The sequence below is a fragment of the Scophthalmus maximus genome, chromosome 18 (assembly GCF_022379125.1).
Source record: "Scophthalmus maximus strain ysfricsl-2021 chromosome 18, ASM2237912v1, whole genome shotgun sequence".
NCBI classification, from domain to species: Eukaryota; Metazoa; Chordata; class Actinopteri; order Pleuronectiformes; family Scophthalmidae; genus Scophthalmus; species Scophthalmus maximus.
Window position 1 is genome coordinate 7,342,906 of NC_061532.1, and position 25,592 is coordinate 7,368,497.

A 25,592-nucleotide genomic window follows, 5' to 3' on the forward strand; every position below is an offset into this window, starting at 1 on the left:
GGGGGGGGCGGGGGGTGAATACTGTAGTAGACCTTGAAGGTGAGATGTATTCGAGGTGTAGGGAAACTGAAAAGAATTGGGTTAACTTTTTTTCGTCAGAAGAAGAAAAAAAACTAAACATGTAACTTTCCGTGAAGCGGATCGCTTTGGTTTCTGTGAAATCAACGGCCTTTTGGAGACATATTTCTATGATTCTTGCTCCGATCTCTAAACAAATACTCAAATCTGATCAAACAAGCCATTAAGTTCGGCAGCTCTCAATTCCATGCAATGACAGCAGCGAGAGGGGGGCGGGAGCAGCCAGCTAAATTATGCAAATGTCTGTCAGTTTAACGAATCAGAAGCAGAAAATTATCAGGCTGTTAGTCTCTCTTAGACCCGCAAATGCCGCTAATACAGATGAAGGGCTGGAGTCTGATTTCATTATCGCTACTCAGAAAACGGGAGGAAGAGGGAATGAAAGAGAAACGAGAGATCGCGAGATGGAGAGAAATGTATGTAAAAAAAAAAAAAAAGAAAGAAATACGGGCCTCTATTCAGAGGCCTATCAACTGCAAATATCAAATTATCCAAATGAATGGTACAAGATAAAGGACAGCACGGGAGGAGAGAGCGCCAGACGCGAATGAAAGGAGCACGGAGGGGGAGAGGGGGAGAGGCAGCGAGGGTGTGTTAAGAATGGGAGGGATCGGAGGGTATTTCAATAATCGATAGAGCGTGAAGTGAGGAGAGGGTGAGACGCGGAGGAAGAGAGAGAGGGAGAGAGTGAGAGAGAGGCAGCAGATCACAGTTCATTAGTCATAGCCGGTGACAACTAGAGACTGTAGCAGGGAGATTGTCACCGGGTCTTAATCAGATGAGAAATGATGGAATGCCAGTCGTTAATTCCAACAGCATTATAGCGTCTATTGTCTGTCTCTGAAGGGGCTTATCGCCAATCTCTCTACCTCCGACTGCTGCTCCTCCTGCTGCTGCCGCTACGCCAGCAAACAAGCTGCCAGCCAACTCACCAGGGAAACTCTGAGGAGCTGGGGAGGAACTAAACTCTCCCCCTTTCTGCAAAGTCTCTCACTCTCTCATACTCTTTTTTTCCCCTCTCTCAACTCCCACTCTCTCTCTCTCTACACACACACACACACACACACGCGCGCGCGCGCACACACACACACACACGCATGCACAAGTAAAAAAAACCAAACATGTAGTGCTAAAGTAGCTCTTGGTGCAACACGGGAGCATCTCTGAGGCAGAAACCGGGAAATCAATTCTCTCATTTTAAGCAACCCATTAAAAGGCGCCAAGGAGACTCAAAGCCCTTGCTCAAGACGTACCATTACGTTATATTATATATTCCCTACCCAGACCGACTCTAATGAACACGCACCATTACACGCTGCTGGGGAGAAGCAACTATATTGGACACACTACACTTTCAAGAGTTTAATGTGTGCACTTCTATCCCATGCATTCGCTACTCAAAAACACACAAACATACAAAAGAAATAAAATGTCACACTCCCTCGCTTTTTCCGCCGTTCGCCCTCGTACACAGGCGCAAATAAATACTGCAGCATCCTCCTTAAAATGCACATCTCCGCCGTGTTCCCCTCTCTCAGGGTCTGTTCCTGTCAGAACCGTGGCCCAAAACTCTCAGTCAGCACGGCTCAGCTGGGGACAGCCGCGCCCGACTCAAACAACTTCCCTGCCTGGCTGGTAATGTGTTTACTGTATTTGTACCACTACGCTGCACTGTCTGCCTCATTCACCACGACCAAATAAGAACGAAACAAAAAGAAAAATCGACAGCGACCGCGCAGCTACTGTATGTGAGCCGTGTGTACATTTCCCGTCCGCATTGTCCGTTTGGCGTGAGTGCTGCCGTGCACCCGTCAGTGTATCTCTGTGAAAGGGTTACGGGAAAATTATGTTTTTTATGAAAGAGGAGCAACTTTACGCACGGAACAAAGGGAGGGGTCATGTAAGGTCGAATGCCGACCAGCAGTCAACCCTCCGACTGTACATTGAGTTTATTCATCTGTGAAACTCTTCTTACTTACTTTGTTTCAACTTGTGATCTCTGTTCGTCCTCATACCTGTTTCTTTCGTCTATGATTATTATTATTATTAATGTTGGGTTCCTCTGAGATACTGAAGGAGAACCCTGCAATAAGACTGCACAAGGACCACACAATACAGGATGTCATTATTGAATGTGTGTTTGATTCCCGGTTAGAGCTCCAACTGATCATACTAATGAATGTATTAATCACTGTCCAATCATCAAACTGATCATTTATCAGTGTGAAATGTCAGGGGGCTTGAGACCAACTATCCAGAACAAAGGGCAACAAAGGCAGCCAGAGAACACTGGCTGGAGGCGGAACATTTTGATCCGAAGTGAAGGTTCACCTCATTAATTCTGTATTTTTAAATAAAATGTGTAATAGGCATGTGTGTATTTGTATACCTACGATTGTTTTTATCCCACTAACAAGCCAAATCATAGAGAAATACAAACAGTGGCAATATCTCAAATGTAAGTTGAAGAACAACTTAATTAATTATCCAAAATCTTTGTCAATTGATTGATCATTTCAGTAGTAATGTGGTCATTTGTTTATTGCCATATGTTGTTCATAATGTAACTTTATCTCTACTACACACGGATATAAATACATAAGGGAAAAATAAATTGCACAGTGAGGGTGTGGTAGAAACTTGTAGTGGCTTCTGTGAACACCACTCCCAAAAGACATCCAAACGGACCGACGACGAGTTGTAACTGTTACTGACACCACATGTTTACAAGGTTTTGCATCCACTGGTAGACGAGTCGTGTCTGATCCAATCAGAAAAGCAAATGCGGGTGACTGCGTCATTGTTTCCAAACCTCACAGTTATTGCCCTAACCCAAACTGTACTAAAACGCAGCCCTAGAGTTTTCAAACTAAAACAGGGCGAGCAGTATTTTCCCAAACTTCTCCAGTTTAGCGTAAAACATGTAGCAGCAGCGATGTATTTTACACCTAAAAGGTAGTATTGTGGATGCAGACGGTAAGTGAGGCGTTGGGGGGCATGTGTGAATCACATCACCTCGCTCACGACTCACCCCCTCTAAACTGCACAAATCTCCCCCTGCACTTCGGTCACACACCACACCACCCACCAGCACTAATCTCTCAACACTGAGGGGGTCTTCTTGCCGTTCATACTGTTTATGCTGAACGTACAGTTTACATTGTACAGTTTAAGGTATAAATAATTACATAATTAAACACAGAAGGAAGCAGTAGTAATTAAAAAAAACACACTTTTACTTTTTGTAAAATCATTTTGCTTGTAAACATCTTTCCCCCCACATAGACGCATGAAAGCACACAGACTCAAATGCACAGACAAGGACACAATATAATAAAACGTACACACACACACACACACACACACACACACACACACACACACACACACACACACACACACACACACACACACACACACACACACACACACACACACACACACACACACACACACACACACACACACACACACACACACACACACACACACACACACACACGTGGATGCAGAACAAACCCCGAGCTGTGGCTGCGTGTGCTGTATCTAAATCAGCAGCTGTATCCAAGGAAGTGAAGTAGGTTTGATCTGGTCGGATTCACAGTGAGCATTGGTGTTCAACAACCCGTAATAAATGGCCACAGCTGTGGACCCTGGTGCTCCATGTGCTCGCATGCGTTTGTGTGTGTGTTGTGTGTGGCCTTGGTTTTTGTGTTTGCTCATCCTTCACCCAAGTGTGTAACCACCTTCAGCTGGATTCAGTCTCTCATCTCTTATTCTAGAGCTGTTGTTTTTTTTGTTATCTTTAGTCCTCATCTCTCTTTCAGTGTTCTCCTTTTTATCGATCATACAACAAAAAAAGGTGAATGTTTACCTCAGCAGTTATTCTGTGTCAGGGAGTGCTTTGGAGATGAAGGGAGGACTGTATACTCAGCACTAAAAAAAAGAAAGAAAAAAAACGCTCAGGGAGGATATTTTCATTTCATTTCCGATTTGGTGTGTACCCACATGTGTTTAAGTACAAACCCATCGCTCTTCAGGTTTTCATTTCAAGATGCTATGTAAGTGTTTTAAAGAAATCATTTATCTAAATGCTTCACGGTCTACACCGACTTTGAACCTCGCCGAGACTGAACTTTTTCTTTTAAAAAAACAAACTTCAGGCTTCAGGTAAAAAAAACAACCCCCAAAAAACAGTATCCTGGTGCCTGCTTCATGCAATATTTAGTGGGGTTTACACAGATAAAGGCATTGGTTTTTTACCACTCAATATTTATGGTAATGTTTTAAACTGTTGGTGCTCAGTTTTCAGATAGGGCAGATAAAAGCAGGCTTCTCATTCCTAACCACTGACGGTTGATTTTGTCCACTAGAATGTCAACTGCTGCTAGAAGACCTCATTGGCCATGGCAAGAAAAAAGAAAAAGCTCACATCAGATGGTTTGCTGAATGCAATGGCCTGCAGCCGTTTCAACTTGACTGGTGTTAAAATCAGGAGTCTGTGAAACGTGTCTTAATGTACATTCCGAGGCGATGACATCATACTGAAGGAATGGGGCTGTAAAACTAAATGTCCCAGGCAAAAAGTAAGCATCCTCTCCAGTTGATGATCCATGTAGCAGCAGCACTACAGAGCCAGTTAGCTCTAATTTTGCCAGAAGACCCTGATCATTCATTTTCATGCTAACGCAACCTTGTTTTGCTGCTTAGGCTACAAACTTTGATGAGCTAGATTTATGGAATATTTTTTTGCATTTTCAAAACCAAGGATGGGGACCACCACTGCTGCCCAACTGCCGTTTTGAAGCCTGGAGGTTTGCATTTTGGCCAGCGCCATCTTGGGGGGTTTTTTGAAACCAGAAGTGACCATATTTGGAGGAGTGGGGTGGGCGTGACGGAGAGCTTGTCCACGGCACGTCCACCTACACCTGGGACGGTACTAGCTGTCAACACTGTATCCATTGGACACAATGTTTCCATGCCCCACTGGTGCTTCATCATCTATTTTACAAAATGAAGATGATGCCGTATTGAAAAAAAACAAGTATACTATGTCCTGGGTGTCGTTATTACATTTGACACGTGGAGAAATACAACACTTGACAGACCTGTTCTAGTTATGGTTTGTATGCTGTGCTTAGAAAAATCACTGTTCCAAGGGAGATTTTCAGTGAAAGGTTAGTTGCATACATTTTGCAGTCTTGATTATTGTTATATAGTTCTGTGGTGGCGTGCGCGCGGCAGGGTGACAAGGGTTACATAAGTTGATTTATGCACACGAAAATCAGAATGGAGGAACTCAGAAGGGAGGCTAATGGTTTTATTCAAAGATTGACAGAGGTTATCAGTTAGTCAGCATTGCCATTGCACTTTAAAAAGGCTTATCCAGTATTTGTGATGCGAATTAACTGCTGGCTGGGTTACAGCAGTCACACTCAAAGCATTATAATAATGGATTCAGCGCCGAACAGTGGGAGGAAATGATACAAACAGAAAGTTGTCTGTTAGACAAATCCATTGGCACCAGCAGCTTTGAAATTGGTTTTATCTCCAAAATGACTAATGTGCATTTGGATGAGAGGGCCTGTACAATCAAGAATACGTGTAATATTTATTAATATATGCAACCAAACAAATTCCCATCAAAAACAAGGGACAGATTGAATTGACAATGTCTTTCCCCCTAAAGAGCAAAAATGCAATTACAAACGTTCTGTAGGGAAAAAATAAATAAATAAGGAAATGAAAAAAAGGAGTGAGTTCTTCATAAGATGTTTTATTGTCTTTCTGGTTTGTGCCATCTTTTTACTGGACTTTACTTAATACCACTTTTATATCCAGAGCGGGCTCCATGCTGTCCAGATACAACTCATGGCTACAGCTGAAAAGGTCAAACCTTGGTGCCACAGCGGAGTATAATTACCATGAATTAAATGGCTCGACCCCTCTTCATTTGCATCCACCTCTGTTCCTCGTCTAGCATTCTATGCTGAGAATCTTTTTCCTTTTTTTTTTTGGAGCAAAGATCACACTTGGCAACGCACGTGTGGGTCTCCAATGGATGTTCTTACGAACTCATGAGAGAATCCGTATCCACTTCTTTACAATGCAGATGTGCTGCACTCGGGAAATCAGTGCATGGGATTTATTTTTTAATGAGTCTATAATGTATGCATGAAATACAGCAAATGCTGTTTTAACTGGTGTTTAATGCAACCAAGCTCGACATGTTAAATGGGCCTCACATCCTGTAAGATACTGTAACTTGATTTCATACTAGTGTTTCTCCCACCGGGGTTAAAGGGTCGACCTGAAAGGGTTGCATTCAAGTGCAGGGAGGGGCATGTCAAACTATGAAATAGTTTCCCACTTTGCCTGAGTCAGCTATGTGTGAATTGGAGGTGTCAGTCAAAATAATGAAGCGAGTCATAATGGCTCTGCTCACTTATCACTGCATTATAATGGATACCTTGGCATCACTTATTATGAGCAGTGTTGCACTGCCAAACCATCCCAAGTACCTGCACTACAAGTAAATTGAATAATACAGCAAAGGCTATTGAGAGTGATTTAAAGTCTGTTATTTAAAGACTATCTGTTTTGCCTATCGACAGATATATATATCAATCTGACATGCGATTAATCTGTTGGCCACTTTACTTCGCCGTGATATTACCAAACACAGACTAAAGACGGAGCAAACTGCATCGGCACCATCAGCTCCTGAAACCACTATTGTTTACTCGACCAATTATGTCAAAATTGCTGAGACGGGTTGGAACGCGATGAGGGAGGGAGCCGTGGGAGATGAATCGGAGGTGGAGGGGGTAGCAAGTATATTAAAGTGCATATTCACACAGCATAACACACATAGCCGAGAGACGTCTTCAGGGCAATAATGCAATAATGAGGAAATTCAATCAGGAGCGCTGACAGTGTCTGGAATACATGACTGTTACTCAACAGATATGGTAGGGGAGTCTTTTAGTGCCATTGTTTTCCTATTCATCACTCTAAGTCAAAATACAGAAATTAGCACAGCCAGAACTGGAGTGAATATGAATGTTAAAGTATTGATCGCCCCGCTGCACCACACACACACAACTCTGTGGAGGCCACTTGAGCCGTCCAGGGTCTTGGTTTGTTCAAAGAGCTGAATATGGGCTTTGATTGAGGAGACGTAGCTCCAAGGCTGGCACCGAAACACCAGAGCAGAGGAGAAGAAATTAGACGAGTTCCCTTTAAAATGCCAGAATCACAGTGGCGAAATGAAAATACAAGCGCGGCGTTCTACATTATTACTCGTTGCACAGGGGCAATAAGTGGCAGAGATTTACTAAAAGGTAGAGTAATACATGCTAATATACTTGCAATCCACGGGGCCTTCGGTCTAGAAATCTCACTGGAACGGAACAGAGGACGATTGCAGTATGAACAGTTTGTGGCTTCAATCAACCCCAGAGCAGATTTGTGGTCACTGACAATTCTGCATTGGAATTCAAGTGGCGAAAACATACGGGTCTCAGAACCTGGTACAAGTTTTGATTTAAGGACATTCATTTTAACTTCACTCCATCGATGTCCAGAGGGTTTTTCAGAGGTGGTGCAGGCCTGGACAAAATAAAGCACAGTGGCTACACTCACAGATTGAGTATCCATAGGTTATTACAGGGATTTTTTTAAACTCTGACTTCTCATGGTCATTTCTAATTTAACGGTGAAATATTACCTAGGTCACGCAGATTGACATTACCTGTGAATAGTGAACCCTATCAGCTTCTCGCAGCTAAAGCCACGGCTCGCATGCGCTTTCTTGGAAAACACTATTTCTTTCCTAGGTCGAGTTTAGCCCCTGCAACATACTGACATTTAACAAGCTTACCATTACTTTGCTCGCTCAATACTTTACCCTCGACAATTTACAAGCGTAAGCAAAAAATGTTAAAATGTTAGAAAATTGAACCATTTTTCTTCCTCGTCAGTTGGGCCTCAAAGGGATTCTTGTGTTAATTAACTGTGACGGTGGCTTTTCTGGGGCTGGACGGCAACTATTGTGGCTGCTTCATGGCCATGGCAAATGAATGAGGGAGCTCTTCTGTGTGTGTGTGTGTGTGTGTGTGTGTGTGTGTGTGTGTGTGTGTGTGTGTGTGTGTGTGTGTGTGTGTGTGTGTGTGTGTGTGTGTGTGTGTGCCACAGACACAAAAAAGGCAGTCTGATGAAGGCGGTTTACAGTGTCCATTATTTTTGTTATGGTTTGTCATAATATCTGTGGAGATGAAAGGGATAAGGCTTGAGGGAGCGGCCGACGGAAAAACTCCATCATATCTCAAAAGCTACAAACCCTGGCTCTCTCAAACACACACACACACACACACACACACACACACACACACACACACACACACACACACACACACACACACACACACACACACACACACACACACACACACACACACACACACACACACACACACACACACACACACACACACACACACACACACACACACACACACACACACACACACACACACACATTCTGAAGTACACAAGCCAAGCGCAGGAGCAGATACACAGGATTTTCAATTTGCAATCAGGCCCAGCGTGGTGAACTCCCCGTGTTCGCCTCCACACTGTCCCCTGCATTTGGCACAGTTCCGCCAAGCCATAAAAGCCAAATTCTCTATGACATAGTGGAGATTGCTCTGTCGAAAATGCAATCAGCCAAAGCCGCCTCAAGTGCTGATGAATTACTGTGACTTAGGAAAAGACAATGACTTGTCAGTTTTGCCCCGTTTGGCTGAGGCGAGGGACAGGCGCACGGGGGAGCGGAAGATGTCACAACGTAGGCCTGCACACTGCAAATCTGAATGGATCAACATTCCTGAATGATAACTCATCATAAAAAAGCTTTTTGTTAAGGTGGTAATGCCAGTTATTTCTGTTGAAATAACACTGAAGAATGTAAAATTGTTGATGAAAGCATTTCTTCCACTATTGTTTTATAGCTAAGTGCTCACATGTTGGGGGGGGGGGGGGTTTCTAAAAGATTTCTATATGAAAAATATGACTTTCTAAATGTTTCGACTGTGCCTTTCCGAATCATCCATTTTCTCAAAACAACCATCGGAAACATATGCTTGGTTAATATTAAAATGTACTCTGAGCAAGAAAAACGGTCCCAAAAGTAATTTGCAATTAGGCATCCTTTGGTTTTAATCTAACAGAGACTAGTGAATGAAAGCATCTTCCTTCGGTTTGTTGTCTTTGGCTTCGATGGTGTGTGCATGTTGGCAGCTGGGTCTTAAAGTCTTATCAACATTAATTTGTGCAAATTGATACAGAATGAAGATCAAAATCCCTTTCAAATTGTGAAACCCTACTAACATGAATGATACTTTGCGAGACGTGATGTTCACTTCTGACGTTTCCTTGCCGAAGTGAATGCGAGTTAATTTGCTCGAGGAAATGGCGTAAGTGTTTATAACCCTAACCCTGATTACAGTTAAAGGGATCAAAATGAGACAAATGATCATACCAGACAGGAACCAGCTTTGAAAAGTAAAACAACAAAATGTGAAAATCTATAACAAAAATATATCAAATTCAATGGAGCTACTTCCAATGTGCCGTATGATCTTTGCTCTGCTTATTCAATATAAAACTTTGATTTGACTCTGATGCCATTCACCGATCAACACCATCATATTCATTGGTTCCTCATCCATTTGATCTACTTGTACAAACTCCCTCTCACATCCCTCATTTCCTCAGTCACATAAAGACTGCTGCGGGCGAAGGTATGCAAAAGTGTTTTGTCACCCACTTTAAATGCATCTTGAAGGCAGAGCAACGAGGGGGCCATATGAAAATGTGGTGCGTTAACAGTGACAAAGTAGGATGAGTCAGCCTAAAGCATGAAAACACTCATCCCACAACTGTGCCAACTGCCAACTGCGATTTACGGTTTACTCTCTGTAAATGCACTGTCAATACTGCTCATGGATTTTACAGAGGGAGGGAGCACACTAAAAATATGCTGGGGAAATAGACACCAAGCAAACATGACTATAAGACCACAGTGCTGTAGAACTAAATTCTAAATGAAAACATCCATCTATCCATTTATTTAGATAACAATAGTGGGGACTGCGATAGTTGCACAACGGGGATGCCACACGACAAGTACAGACTGGATTTCTACACAGCCCCTCCACACTCACTGCCGTGTCAACACTGAAATCCATGATGGCCGTCTTAGCCGCGCTAAAGGAGATAATTATGTCTTTTTATGAAGTGCCACCTTCCTAACTGTTCCAAAGACTAGGATCACAATAGATAACCTCCCCTGGTAAACACTCTGCTTCATAAATAGATATACAGTTAGTGAGCAGAAGTCTTTTTAAAAATGGATCTTTTGCTGTTATATCCCATTAAAAATGGAGGAGGGAGGGGGTCATGGGGAGTTGCTTTGTTCCAAAGCACCATTCAACATCAGCTGGAAAATGAAAAATGTAAGAAAAAACAAAAGGTGTCATGTGACCTCCCATATCCCGTCAGTTCGTAAAAATACGATCACGTATCACACTCCAGCGGTGAAGTGCTGACTTGCCCAAGTCGCCTCTGTCAACCTGCATCCATGTTAATTCACAGGGGTATGGGTTCATTCGGTGTGGCTAAGGGAAAAAAGCTACAGCGAGGAGGAGGAGGCGTGTTTCCAGGCCTGTGCTCTGAAAACGGTCATTAAATAATCATGGGTCCCCCGTGCCGAGCTGTGCCGTGCCCGGCTGGGCCGGCCTCTTCAGTCTTAGTGCTCATCACCGCAGGGGTCAGGTAGAGTGCAAGGCTGCTGCTCAGTTACGGGAGCAGCTCAACGTCACCGCACGAGCCTCAGTGCCGCGCACACACACACACACCAAGGTGAAAGAAAGGGCACAAACAAATATGTGAACTCACCTCACTTTAACCCTGCTGGCTTGTCTGCATGGAGTACGGTCACATCACGGTCACTGAGCAGTTAGACACGTCACAGAAACACGGGATGTGCTCGTCTGGGTTTTTTTTTTAATCGGGGTACACTTACTGTCTAGTCTGTTTTTTGGAGCATTCGTGTCGGAATATGTTTCTGAGTGTGTGAAAGCTGGTTATGTGAAGGTCACCAGACAAAGCACATGGAAGAGGAAACAGCCTCTGAGCTCTCATCAGGCAACACAAGTTAATATGTGAATTCTTCCTCCACAATGTTGGGATGGGAAGAATTAAAGCTTTCTCTGTCACTTTAGCAAAACTTAGAGTTCACTAGTATCTCTGTGTTCTTATGACACATCTAACATGAACTATAACCATACGTTATAAATTCTTGTTTAACTGGGATTTATGAATGGCTTTGCGTTATTAATCCAGCTGAAAATGATCACTGTTTTAATTCTTGGTTATTCTATAGTGTTGTTTTTAATCACAGGAGATGGTTTGTGTTTGGTTCTCAATAGTTAACCGGATAAAATGCTAAACTAAAATGGTAAATGGTCCCTGTGTGCATGGTAGCATTTGAGTGTTTTTGCTTGGTTATTGGCCATATGATGAATCCATGATCAAAAGGCTTCGAATCCTCAAGGAGCCTGAAAAGACCCTCACCAACCCCAAATACCTGGAGCCTGCAGATCTCGAATGATCATTTGTGTTGCTACCATTACGCTGGTGTGTTTCCTAGCGCCACCCTCCAGCCCTGGGGCAGGCATCTTGCACACTCGACATATAGAGAGAACTGAACCAGTGAAGTGATGAATGACTTTCAACACACTGTGGATTCAGCAAATGTTAAATATTCTCATTAGCTGGTTGAAAGATCACACACACACACACACACACACACACACACACACACAAGCTCACGCAGCAGTGCTACCGCCCTTAACCGTCGGAGCCCCAGGCTGTTCAAAACAACCCCCACAACCCCCGCCACACTTGTGCCTTCTTCTCCCCCTGCCTTCATCACCCTTCTCTTTTTCTGCCTTGAACCCGTGGTCGCGGGGCCTCAGATGCTGGAGCGACGGGCTACACCAGCGTCGCGGATGTCAAACATGTCCCTGTCAAAGCAGAAGCGGCACGGCGCTGCATAAGACGGACACCTGATCTGTTGTAACTGCGTGCTCCCTTTTGGGACCACTGATCCGGGTTGTTAGGTCGAGATTCAGGATTAACAGAGCCAGCTGCCCCGGACAAAATGACTAGACTCTCTGCTCGGCCCCTCCTGTATCAACCATAATTACAAGAAGATTGTAAAAGTCTTTACACTAAATTGTATCTTTGTATTTAAATTAGCTTCCTTTTGTTTCTTTCCCCACCTGCCCCGGAGAGGAACAGGTGGAACAAGACATATTTGGCTCCGTTTTCTGCAGCACCAAACTGCCAACAAAGAGTCTGTTCAGCGGGAGGGTCTGGGATAAAGGGAGAAGAGGAGCAGGAGAGTCGCACAGAGCACAGAGCTCAGGGCAGAGGTGGCTCCCGGCCATCCATCTCTGGTTTCAGGATTCAGAGCGTGCTGACAGGTCTGAGCTCCCCCGGCACAGGCCTCTGGGCTGTAACCACGGATACCCAGACAAACCAAGAGCTGTCACTCATGCAGCACCAGCTCGACAGAGTCACAGGAGATGAGAAAACAGTATAGTGAGACACCAGGGGTGTGTGCATGTGCTTATACCTGTGTGTGTGTGTGTGTGTGTGTGTGTGTGTGTGTGTGTGTGTGTGTGTGTGTGTGTGTGTGTGTGTGTGTGTGCGTCCGTGCGTGACCGTGCGCGCGCGACCGTGCGCGCGTGTGCGCGTGTGCGTGTGTGTGTGTGTGTGTGTGTGTTTGCTTGAGTGCGTGCGTGCAAATACAAGACAGGAAATGCAGAAGCCACAGGCAGACAGTCATTGGTCTAGTGAGATATCATCAGTCACTCTTGGGACTAACACACACGAGAGAGAAAAAGAAATTCTTGGTAGTGACGACTTTTTGGGGGAAAACTCAGACAAATACAGACACGCTGATGATTGCAAACTGCCCACACTTCATGATTTTTTTTTCTAGGTGTCAAAATCTCCTTGACATTTTCATACAAGTGAGCTCTTCCTTTGTAAAGCACCAACACACTTGTCTGAAGACAGATAAAGAAGAGTGAGAAACAGGCACTGCAAGACAAAAACAGATGGTAAAGAAGACTGGTTTTGAAAAATTAGACGGACAGGGTCAATACCAGGGAAGGCAACTGTTTACTAATTAATAAAAGTTCACATCTCTTTTGAAGAAACACAAAAAAAAAGTATTTTCCCCCCAAGGCAATTATTGATCTGTACATAATAGTACTACAGCAACGTCTCAAAGGTTTTGCTATATGTTTTCATTCAGTTCACAGGTACAATGAAATAAAACTAACATTATGAATTCACCTTTGGTCTCTAATAAAATGTCCAATCAACAAATAGCACTTCCCCTTTCACACATTGGTTAGGTCAGTGATAAAAATAAAATAGCACAACGTGTAAAATTGCTGCACAATAAATGTATGAACATGAATCGACGGAGTGCATCTGCGGTGAGAGCTTCATTTGGCTGGTAGTGTCTATAAATTAATAGTGCCTCAAATAGACTCAATTTTCTAGATAACCCCCAAGGTTGAACTTGATTCTATCCAGATTTAAGAATATCATGAGGTCTTTGAGCAATGTGGTGACATCGTCTCCAACAATATCCTTCTGCGTACTCACAGGGCAAGGCAACACTGTCTTTTGATTTCTTCTTAATCATTTTACGACCAGGCAATAACCCGGAGACGGCCATTTCTAAACGTGGTTTCTGAAATTAGCTGTAGCAGCAGAATTTCCCACAAGCGCAGACCGCTGGCCTATAGTCCGAGTACTCATTGAAGTCCCGCCAATGCTTTATTTCCTTAAATAGCGACCAAGTTATTTACCTTAACTGCAGAAGGTAACAGGCCTTCACTTGAGGCAGTCTTGTATTTCTAATTCCCTGCATTTGATAAGTATCATTGGTCATACTGCAAAACGAAGCCTCGCCCTGATCCGCAACCACATGCCGAACCCCGACCCTTATCCTAACACATAAACCTAATCCTAACCTGAACTTAAAATCTTTTCGCCTCAAACAGCCCTTTAAAGTTGCGAGGACCCTTTTCCCACGTCCTCACTCCGTGAGGTCCATAACTCAAACTGATCCTCACAGCGTAGAAGTACTCACGCACACACAGACTCACGGAAAGCACATTTTACTTGAACACTCTTTGCCTCAATGTGGGCCCGGGCCAGTGAGCTACATCTGAGCTTGAGAGTTTGATCCAAATGAAGCAATGGAGTCATTTATCTACATAGTGTGTGTGTGTCTACCCTTCAGGCATCCCACTCTTTGCCACGGGAAAAATCAATACCAGGGTGTAGAACAAAGAGAACCCCCCCCCGACTTCGCCAAGGTAAAGATTTGAATAATTAATCTTTTATTCCTCTGCCATTTGTCAATGTGCAAACATTAAAGATGTGTATTATGGTCTTGACTGTTTTGGATTCTTTTGGGGGTTTTACTTAGTTCCCATCCACTGACTAATGGATGTTAGTATATATGAGCTGCAACAGTTAGTTTGATTAGTATTTGACTACTAAATGGCCAACTATTTTGATAATAATAATTTGATAAGATTTAAATGTTAAAAGTTTCCTTGCTCTTCTATGACAGTGAACTAAATATGTTTTGGTGTATGGACAAAACCAGACATCATCTTGAGGTTTGGGACACACAATCAACATTTTTCACCATTTTATGATATTTTATGGATTAAACAGCCAATCAATTAATCAACAGATTAATAAATAATAAAAATAATTGTTAGTTGCAGCCCTAATATAAACTTCAAATTCTTGGTTGACACTTCAAAGTTCCTCTGTTAAACTAAACAATCCACCTACTAACTCATTAAAAACAGGCTCAATTTTTGACATTGCCCATGAAACAGCAAGGCCCCATCTCAACAATGTATGCCCCACAGTCTCTCACCTTACAGCGGCCTCTCAAAATGAATTGAAAAAAAACTGGGGAGATGAGCTTGGCAAAGATGACGGCGGCTGAGGCGGTGCATTATTTTGAGTGAACAAGAGCATGTCTTGTTACAGGCTCAATTTTGTACGATCTATGCTACCAACTTAGCGCTCCAAACAAATTCCAGGGTCACAGATGCTCCACAGAAGTCTTGTCCTCATCTACACGGTCACTGAAGGGCTTTTGTCAAGGATATGGAGAAGCCAGCCAGTGGGAGCAGGTAGCCAGCCAGGGGAAACAATTTTTGCCATAACAGCCCAAACTTGGTGGCTTATTTTAATGCCACTATTGCATCACAGGCACATTTACTGACCCAATAGTAAACATAAAGTGTATCATTAAAAAAAAAAACATATTTGATAAAATAATTACTTTTTAAAAATACATTTTTAAAACATGATCAGGAGTAAGTGACATAACAACTTAATACTGTTTCTATTGAGCGGCATGAAACATTATGATGGACAAAGGCAATAAATATGGGTTGGATTTAAACAAGCAGTTTTTTCCCTTTAGTAAATCTGACACAAGGAGCCATTATAATAATTAGAGGAAAAAATAAATCCTTCATTTCTGCACACTCTGGCCGACATTAAAACTCATTAAAATACACATTCATCATCAGTTCTACGGCTCAACTCGAGCCCCGGGGAAATATCCACAAATAAGTAATAAATACGAAATAAGCTCTATTTATTCTCTACGTTGAAAGCATAGACACAGTAAGTGTCACAGTGTAGTGTGTGCGTGTGAGAGAGAGAGAGAGATGGCGGTTGTGGGTCCAAGGTGCGTCCCACTGGTGGAGAGAAGGGGGGAGTGTCAGGATTTGTCTCTGTATCTATGTGTATAATTATGTTGGTGTTCATGCTCTCCTCCTTCTCATGACCAAGCTCAAGTTGAATGATGTCTCTAAATGTGACTGCCTGTGTGCGTGCTATCACACGTGTGTGCTTGTGTACATGCGTGCAAAGGTAGAAATGTGTATGTCCCCCCCCCTTCTCAATCCAGTGCCCAACGTTGTTCCTGGCTGTGCGGTGCAGCAAAATTGGCCTACGAGGTTTTGGAACATTTTGCCCTTACAAACAGGGGCAAATCGATAACGTCTAGGTTGAGGGAGCCACTCTCCATACGAAGCTCGGCTGACTCAGCGGTCCCAGCAGCCGAAGGGGGCATAGAGAGGGAAGTGGGGATGGAAATGATTGCTTTACAAGCGGTAAAATGCGCGGCGGTGTTGAGAACCCTCTGCGGACACACGGCGCTACACGCCTTCCCAATCCTCTCGTGGAGGAGCGGCGTGGTAGAGGGAGAAGGGGGAGCGCACACATAGCGCACACATAGATGCGCGGCTTGTAAATACAATAGCTTGCAAGTGCAATCGAGCTCTACTGGTTTCTCTTGTTCTTACTCATACTCGCTTTCTGTCAATCTGTTCCGATATAGTAGCCTGGCAAGCCCCGGATTTTGCCTTTGCCAAGTCAATCACAGCTCCGCGGTAGCACGATGGATCAACAGACAGAAGAAACATTCCTCTCCTTACCTTCTCTCAAGTCTATTTATTATACCAGGTCTTAGCAGCCATCATCTTATCAGCTGACTAAATGTGGGCGTTTGTTAATCAGAGGTGATAAGGCAGGAGGACGAGGAGAAGGTGCTCCGATGTCCTTCAAGTGCAGCTACGAATATAATATGTAGCAGCGTCCGTTGTTGGCAGCGGAGAGACTGTACTACAGAATCCCTCTCATTAGTCCTGAAACATGAACTCAACTACAGGTTCCATCTATTTTCTCTCCTTTCTTTGTTGCCTGTGCCCTGAATGTAGCTTCAATTCAACCAGTCCCTGTTAATACCTGCCATTAACATGAGATCGCAAGTGAAGAGCTCAAAGTACATCATCTCACATGGGGCATTAGACTCCATCTCCACCAAGTTGAAACCCAGCCTGACGTCAACCATTGGTTTGTGAACTGCTGCTTTGAAGACTTGAGTTTAGCATTTTGTCCAGCGCCATGTTGGTTTTTTTGAAAGCAGAAGTAACAATAGTTGGATGTGCAGGGAGCGTGTCTGGCTGAGACCTTGAGGACGATGCAAGGCCACCTTCACCTGCTACCTGCACCCATTGGAAGTACTAGCTGTCAATCACATGGTATTCACGCCCTTATGCTTTATCTTCTATTTTACTCTAAATTAACCATAATTCACAAAATGAAGATCATGCTGTAGTGAAGAAGACTTGAAACTAGAGATTGAGACCATAAAGTCCAGAGGAAAATGTTTGTGACGGTATAAATCAAGTGAGAAGTACAACCATTTTCTCATAGACTTCTATGGAAACAGAAAACCAGTAGAGTTGCCTCCTGCTGGTGATTCCAGAGAATACAGGTTTTTGGCCACTTCCGCGTTGACTTCACTTTCCGGACCCGGTAACAACATCCATTTCTATATGAACGTAGTTGCCATAGTTGCGTAGTTAGTCTGTGATTTCCGCATGCATCTCTAGTCACCACGTGATCAGATCTTCCTTTCAGGCGGTTGTCAATGTGTGTGTGAGAGAGAGAGAGAGACAGCGGGCCGAGGAGATGCTGAGCAAATCAATGCGCTGCTCACAGCTCTACAATAACTTTAAAAATGTAACTATTTGAAATTGTAAAGATAGAAGAACAATGTGTGGTGAATGGTAACAAATAAATCAATGTATGGGGAAAAACGCTGAAAAGTATACACATATTTTCAATTCATTGTGAAACTGTAGCGGGCCAGAGGAAATCCGCCGAGTAGGCCATCCTTCAATGTGGCCCAGGATGCATTGGTGTGTTCACACTGTGGAAAAATTGGGGCACCTTGCCTGATTGGATCGGTGATGTGTCCTCAGTGTGTTCTACACCTGAGCTCTTGTCTGAACAGAGCCCATATTCCACCTGTAGTTCATTTACGTAATATACAACAAAGGGTGTATGTGCATGAGACCTTCCTTGATTCAAATATCTATATGTCTCTGTGTAATGTTTGTCAACTTAGGAATTACAAATTATTGCAAAGCAATTTACTTACTTTACACTGAGACTCATTGGTTTACAGCTCACTCCAAAAATCCAATTGCGGAGCGCTTGCTTCAGTCACCATTACCAATGAATGTCTTTGTGGTTTACTTCCCTTTTTTTGCCACAGCTATGCCATTGCTGTGCGATAAAATAGCTGAGAGAAGGGACCATTTTAAAAAACCATCCTTGGTGTAGTGAGGTCAAGGACACACAACATTCTGACATTTAAGACTTTGATGATAAAAAAATAAGCCCAGAGGAGAGACATCGAATTTCACACTGACAAGTATAAGGTGAATTCAGTCGTTTCATTTTCATATCACATATCTGGTGTTGAACAGATGACTCTTAAATGTCAGATCCTGGAAGAACCTTAAAGACACCAGACAATTCACTGCTGAAACTACTCCTCGTACTTGCTCGCTCTGTACTGCTGTTTTTTTGGCAGGTAAGCGGTGCATTAAACATGCAGCTAACTGGCTTGATAAAAAGCGTGGAGTTCATTAATTGGCTCAGATGTAAATACATGAGAGGAGTGGCAGCTTAAGGCTCACATGACTGGATGAAGCCAACCTGGAAAGATTGGTTCTCAGACTTTAGACTTATGATATAATAGAACCGAGCAGGAAAACCCGTGAATGGATTGGAGTCCGGAGGCATAGCTGAGAGGGAGTAATAAATGAAGGAGTAGGACAGAGTGTGAAGTTGTAACTTTGACAAAAACTACAGGCGATGAAATGTTCACTGTGATGGAAAACTCATCTCAATCAGAGTTTGAGTTGCTGCAAGTTGATTTTCAAAACTAAAAGCGAACGGAAAGCGGTTGCTCTGTTGGAGGGGAATCGGGGTCCTGTATGTGATTTCGATTTAATGCTCTAAAACATGGAAAACACTGGTAAGATCGTTTAAGTACATGCCCCTGAAGACATGAAAGCTACGCTGCAGCAGAGGGAATCCAGTACGTCCTCTGGGGCTCAAGGTGCGCGGCTATTTCATCTCCCACGGCTGTGGGAGTCGGCGGCGTGGTGTTCCTCGCGCTGCACGATGACGGTAGATAAAAAAATCCTGGTGTCAGGCCTTCGCGTCAGCCCTGCGAGAATGGCAGCAGTTGCCATTTTGTCATCTAATACAGCGTGAGGAACAGAAAAATATTGAGGAATGCTCTCTGTGACAAGCTGAATGCGGTAACACAGCCCTGTCCATCATTTGAATGAAATGGCAAATGACATATGCACGGCAATATGTCAGAAAGTAATAGCCTTCTGCCACATCTCCACCAGCATTTTGTTGAGGGTTAAAACAGGTCTACTGTGTTGCAGTGTGATAAAAGAGTAAAAAAAATATTAAATGTGATGGTGTGTTCATTTTATATATATATATATACACACACACACACACATACATACATACGAGGAAACTATATGTGTATATACATACATAGGAGAATTAGAAAAAACTCCACATATAGCAACCGATCTAAATAAAGCATGAGCCCTATATCATTGGCTTTTTCACTCCATTCTAGGGTGATAAAATCATGCAGCCTTGCTACAGCGAGTTGTTGACAGTGTGAGAACACTTGTGCACTTGGTGCACATAGACTTTATAGCAGCTGTCGGCTCGGGCGAGGCCTAGATGAGCCAACCGAGGTGAATATATTACTCTCACTCAGTGAATGTCACAAATGCCATTTCCAACTGCTGAATGTCACAGTGGCTGTTGGGATGACTGCTAACACCGAGGTCTAACACTGATGTCTGCATTCCCACTGTTAACCTCCTCTGCCTTTTTGAAAATCAAACAGAATCCCAGTTGCTGTGAGCCACATATATATATCACTGAAACAAAAAAAGGCTGAGGGGGATTGGTGGGTGTATTCTTGCTGGTTACTGTAGGAGCTTTTAGGGGCCTTCAACGTGACTATATCTGGTGCTTTTTCGACTGAATGAGTGACTTTGATATTGATTCCTTTACCACCTCTCCAAAACTGAGCACAAATAATATTAGTGCAGGGTTGTAATACTTCATTTCTGTAAACAAACAAACAAACATTACAGGTGCCTGCTTCTTGTCTGAGAAGTGAGGCGGACACTTTTAACGAGCGACCCCCTCGGCTGGCAAAGCCTTGCAGGCTCTGGAATGCACACAGGAAAATGAGAAGAAGAAAAAAAGGGAGCGCGGAGAAAAAACAAAAGAAACTGAATCACATCTATCTAACACACTCCCCTGTGTCGGAGAAGCTCACTGTTTGCAGTGTAGACATCAGGGGCAGGCTGCTGCTGAGTGCTCGGAGCTGATTATTTTCACATCTTCAGATATGAATGTTATGACGCCAAGGTCATTCTCCTCCTGCTATCCATTCCCCGCATTCAGCCGCCACTCATTATTGCTACACACCCTCTTGCACACATTCTTCGCTCTTTGTAGTTTGTTGATCGAGAGGACGAAACACTAATTTCGGCTTCCGGAGGATGGGAGGCTTCATTTTACTGCGAAATGATTTGGTTCTGATTAGGGAAAATATATTTAACCTGACAGAAAGAGCAAGCTGCAAGTCTTCATTGTTTGTTTGGATTCAAGACTGATGTAATTATTTTTTTCCAAAAAGATTAAAGTTCTTTTTAATTACGGTTCGTATCAAATCTGAATAACCTGCATAATTGGCTTAAAAATTCTGGGTGAATCTTAGAGTTGCACCATTTATACCTTCCCCACAGCTAATAAACCAACAACTATACCACAGCTAAATACTAGAATGATGTTGTGAAACCATTTCTGCTACCTCGGGCTCTGAAAATATGTATTCCTCATGACAACTCTGCGGCAACAAGGGGTAAATCAAAAGCAAACTATGATGGTCAGTTGTGTTGAACACAGAACAGCCAGCCATCAATATAAACAATAATTATTCCTTCAGAACGTCTGAAGATTATACGCGGCGAAGAAAAACGAATTTCAACCAACTGCCACAGCGTTTGCCTCATGAATCACCTATCACTCTCGGCACTTGCAAAGTCAAATAATGCTCGTCTTCGAGCTGTGTGCATCTGTCAAGTAGAAAAACAGGACACTACTTTCCAGGAAGAAGAGGGGGAACCGTGTCGACCATCGTGTACAACAAAGAGAAACAATCTCCAGTAATTGCCTGCCATCAAACAGAGAACAGTGATTCAAAATGCAGGACAGAGCAGCACATATTGCAAACCAGTGAAGGACGTTAGGACCATCCATCTTCTGAGGAATCTCAGAGCCAATCAAAGAGGAGCAGCAGTGGTAGTGCTGCTGCTGCTGCTGCTGCTGCGGGTGGGGGGGGGGGGGGGTGTTCCCAGCCTGATGCAGATCATTAGAGCCAGACATGACACACACTAAACAATGAGAGGTTAAAAGACTACGCTGCCTCTGACCTTCTGACGGTGAAAGGTGGGGAGTTGTGCACATGCAAGAGTGGCGCAGTAGCGTATTGATTTCAGACAGTTTATCTCTATCACAGGCAACAGCCCACACAGAGTGCACGGACAACACTTTGACCTGTCAGGATTAGGTCTATAGAACTGAGCTGACAGAGACATGAGGAACATGATGTTAACAGGGCGCACACACACACTCACACACACACACACACACACACACACACACCTGGATTAAAGCAACTCGCCGTAGCCTTTAAAGTGAGATACAATGAACAAGCACATCAACGTGTTCTCCCTGTGGATAATCAAATGCTGTGTGCTACACATTTAGCTATTAGTAACACATACTTATAAGTGGTTTTTTTCCAAGTTCTCAATATGTACCACATTTGTGGTCAATACTGAAGCCAGACATTCTATATTGATTAGTTTTGTTTCGGGGGTACCGATATATAATTCATCAGCTGTTTGTGTGTAAGTGGATGCACATATACACTGTAGGTGTCTGTGTGAGTGTTAGAAGGGTAAACCATCAGTCAACGTCAACACCTCCTTCCCTACGATTACCAGAGAAGTGTTATGGTGAAACAGATGTCTCCTATAAAAAAGAAAAAGATGCAGCATGCTGCAGACATTCTGGGGGACTGAAGTGGCAATCACAGCTCTCTTATCTGCCCACACTTCATGAAAGGTTAAAAAGGACCGAGACGAGTTCATGAAAGAATTAAAAGCCAGATGCGATTAAAGGACGAGACGAGAAAAGAAAGGGAGTTCAGCGCCTTGCCCGGGAGCATGTTAGCCTGCTCAATCTTTCAGTTGAAATTGGGTTTGGGGGCAGGAGAGGGGTTTTCCCCACAGGCACACCGTGGCCTTCTCCACAGATCAGGAATCATCACACCCATGCGCTCGATTCCAAGAGAAGCACAACGTCACCACAGTGGACCCGGGTCAGTGGTCGGGGGCAGTTTCTGCAAAGTGTTGTGTTCATATCACAGGGGCACTGTGGCGCGCTGGCCAACAATCCTGGATGTACACGTTCAGTGGCTGACCGGCGCCTCAAATACTCTCCAGCAATGATTCATAGACATTGGTTAATCTTATCAGGGACTGCCTGGACACAGCAGTAATAAACTGGAAATTGTCTAGTGAATCTCATAACAAATCACAACCATGGGGAAAGCAAAGCAACACAGATGCTCAGAGCGGGAATGGACCAGGCTACGGGCTGTTATTGTCGAGACAAGCTATAATGTGATGGTGGTAATTAATTATGTGATAAACAAACAATATTTTACTGAAAATACTAATTGCTTATTATAATCGGAGAGAGCTCTTAACTTGTTGTTTGTATCCTTTAAAGTTCAAATATGAATCCAGTATTAATTTCAAATCCGCAAAGAATATAAGAGCGAGGTACACCTGATCTGAGCCTTTAAATAGTAATAAATGGCACGGCTTTGGATTCAACCTTCAGGTTAATCAGACACCGAGGCGTAATGTCCTCATTCTCCGCCCCTTTCTTATTGAAAACTGCCAGTGAGACCCTGGATCTTAACTGAATCTAAAAGGTTGTCGGACTGGTCACAGGTAGAAAATGAGATTATGCCGAGGACTTGAGTAATGAAGGAAGCCGCTCGTCCTTCCACGATGAGACCCTCTGCCCGTTCGCCTCGCAGGAGGCAGTAAAGGCACCTGCCGCAGACATAAAAAATGGCTGGCTACTTCAATTAGCCCAATCATGATTTGAGATATCTATTTAACGTGACCTGAGTACTTTGGACAAGAGAACTGTCCTGTTGTTCATTTATTAAATATCTCGTTCCCTCAAGTTCTCCGCCTGGGTCTCAATTGACATTGGCCTTGAGAAGTAGGGGTCGCTGCATCGATGGACTTTTGTTATATTTACAAGGCGCAGTGAATCTAATCTGAAGGATGCAAGGTGAAACTTAAAAGATGTATTTTAAAACCTTTTATTTATTCAACTAATTTCTGTGATCTGTGAAAAATTTGAATTTAGAATTAGATTAGAAGCGTGATTTTGAATGCCGAGATACTCCAATTACTAGGTTTCCTCAAAAACGCTCTACTCCATCTAACATGGACGATTCTGCCTCAGCCAGTATTAATTATCAGATATATCAAAACAACAAAGTTCACCCTTATTCTCAACTCGAACAGAAGAAAGACCTGACATTTTTTAAAATCAATATCTTTCAGACAGGGGGGCCTTGTCAGCCACCATCCTTCAAAATGACTGAAGCAGTTTGATGTCCTGAGTGAGTGAAACCATTTCTGTGACCATTATCCAGTGGGAACTGGACAGCATCTCACTTCTGGCTGTGCAGTGTTATGTGGATTATTACAGTAGTTCAGGAGGGCTTACACCACACGGGCAGCACTGAGAGCAGTCAAACCAAATCCATTCTATACCGTTGCAATTAAAACCCAGAGGTGACAAAGAAAGGGTAATGCTAATGTCACACTGCGCGTCAGGACTGATTTCCGATGAACCAATATATTTCATCTACCGTTTCCTCACAGGTCTCCTGTGAAGAAAAAAAAATGGTACAGGATTGATTGAAGCAATTTAATCCCGTCTCTCATGCTTGAGTATTTGAGCACAGCAGGGCTGGGAACACAGAATTGTCTGAATAAGCACAAAATCTTTCAAAGTGCTTATGGGTTGTTTTGCGGGGGATTTTGTGAGAAAATACTGTAGGCCTTCTTTCACTCCCACATCTCCGCCGAAAATACTGCTATCTAGAAAATGATGGGAGTCAATTGGCGATGTCACATGTGATAACTGGCAGTGTGCTGCAAAAACATATCAGGGAGAAAAAAATAATAATGAAGCCATTTGAAAAGCAATGGAAACATCATCCTAATATAGCCGTGTCATCATCGTCACTCCTTGAGATTGCGCTGTTTATTTCCCCCGCGAGGCCCTGGCCTTGCACATGGAAGACGACGCCAGTCAAGAAGCTCATCTTCAAAATCTGTTTACCAGGATGCAAAGAAGCAAAGGGGGAATTTTGACTCGCAAATTCAACCTCATAGTGTTGGTGTCAACGTCTTCCTGTCTGATTGTTTTGGTTCTCGCACAGGAGCGGGAGCAGGCGTACGAGGCAAACACAGAGGCGGTGAGCTGCAGATGGTCCACCGGGCCGAACCGAGTCGGGCCGGGCACAGCGCAGACAGAGATTAAACAATGTCTTGGAAGCACCGGCACAATTTCCTGGACTTTCCGCTCTCGCAGGTCTCCGTGAGACAAGTTTCATTACTGTTCATTTCCCCTGCAGAGGATTATTCAGCTCACTGCCAGCAGCTGTAGACTATAGGACAAAATGTAGACATGAGACGTGAATTTGATTAAATAGCTGTGAGACTCAACTTACTTGACAATCTGAAAAATTCAACTCATGACATTTAAAAGGAAAAACAAATCAATTTTATTTGATTAATTGCACTGCTTCATTTAGTTGCTTATTAGTAGCTGGGGCTGATTGGGAAGTCATCTTTTTTTTTATTTTGTTTGCTCATAAACAAGTATTGGTATTTAATGAATAAATAAATACATAAATAAATGTGACCTAGTGATAATAATCCCTGGAAACAAAAAGTTAAACGCTCATCTGTACAAAACTGTGTGGCAATCCATGTGATAGCCGTTAGGAAGTTTTTTTTAAATATGTACCAAAGCAGTGGATCGAACACCTGACTGAACAACATTGCTATTAAACAATGGCATTAAATAAATCTCTGGAATGTAAGTTATTCAAATGCAATTTTAATAATCTGCATAAACAGACCTGAAGCATCTGCATCTTGATTTACAATTTGCTCATCAAGGATTGTGGCTTGACCTAAACTTGCTCGAAAGAAATTGACACTTGATCTTGCATCATAAAAAGTTTTTTAAAAAACAGCAATATTTAATGACATTTAATAGATTTTATTTTATATCATTGTATAAATTAT

At 43.2% G+C, this 25,592-nt stretch overlaps 1 protein-coding gene across 6 annotated transcripts in view; it reads right to left on the reverse strand.

The window, feature by feature from the left end:
• LOC118290068 (kelch-like protein 29) overlaps positions 1 to 25,592 on the reverse strand; it is a 192,074-nt gene that overhangs the window by 144,103 nt on the left and 22,379 nt on the right. For 2 of the 6 annotated variants that reach the window (XM_035617405.2, XM_035617408.2), the window contains exon 3: positions 3,953 to 4,014. The exons of the other annotated variants lie outside the window; for them this stretch is intronic. The gene's annotated coding sequence lies outside the window, so the exon portion shown is untranslated. The remainder of the gene's footprint in view (positions 1 to 3,952; positions 4,015 to 25,592) is intronic. 6 annotated transcript variants of the gene reach the window in all.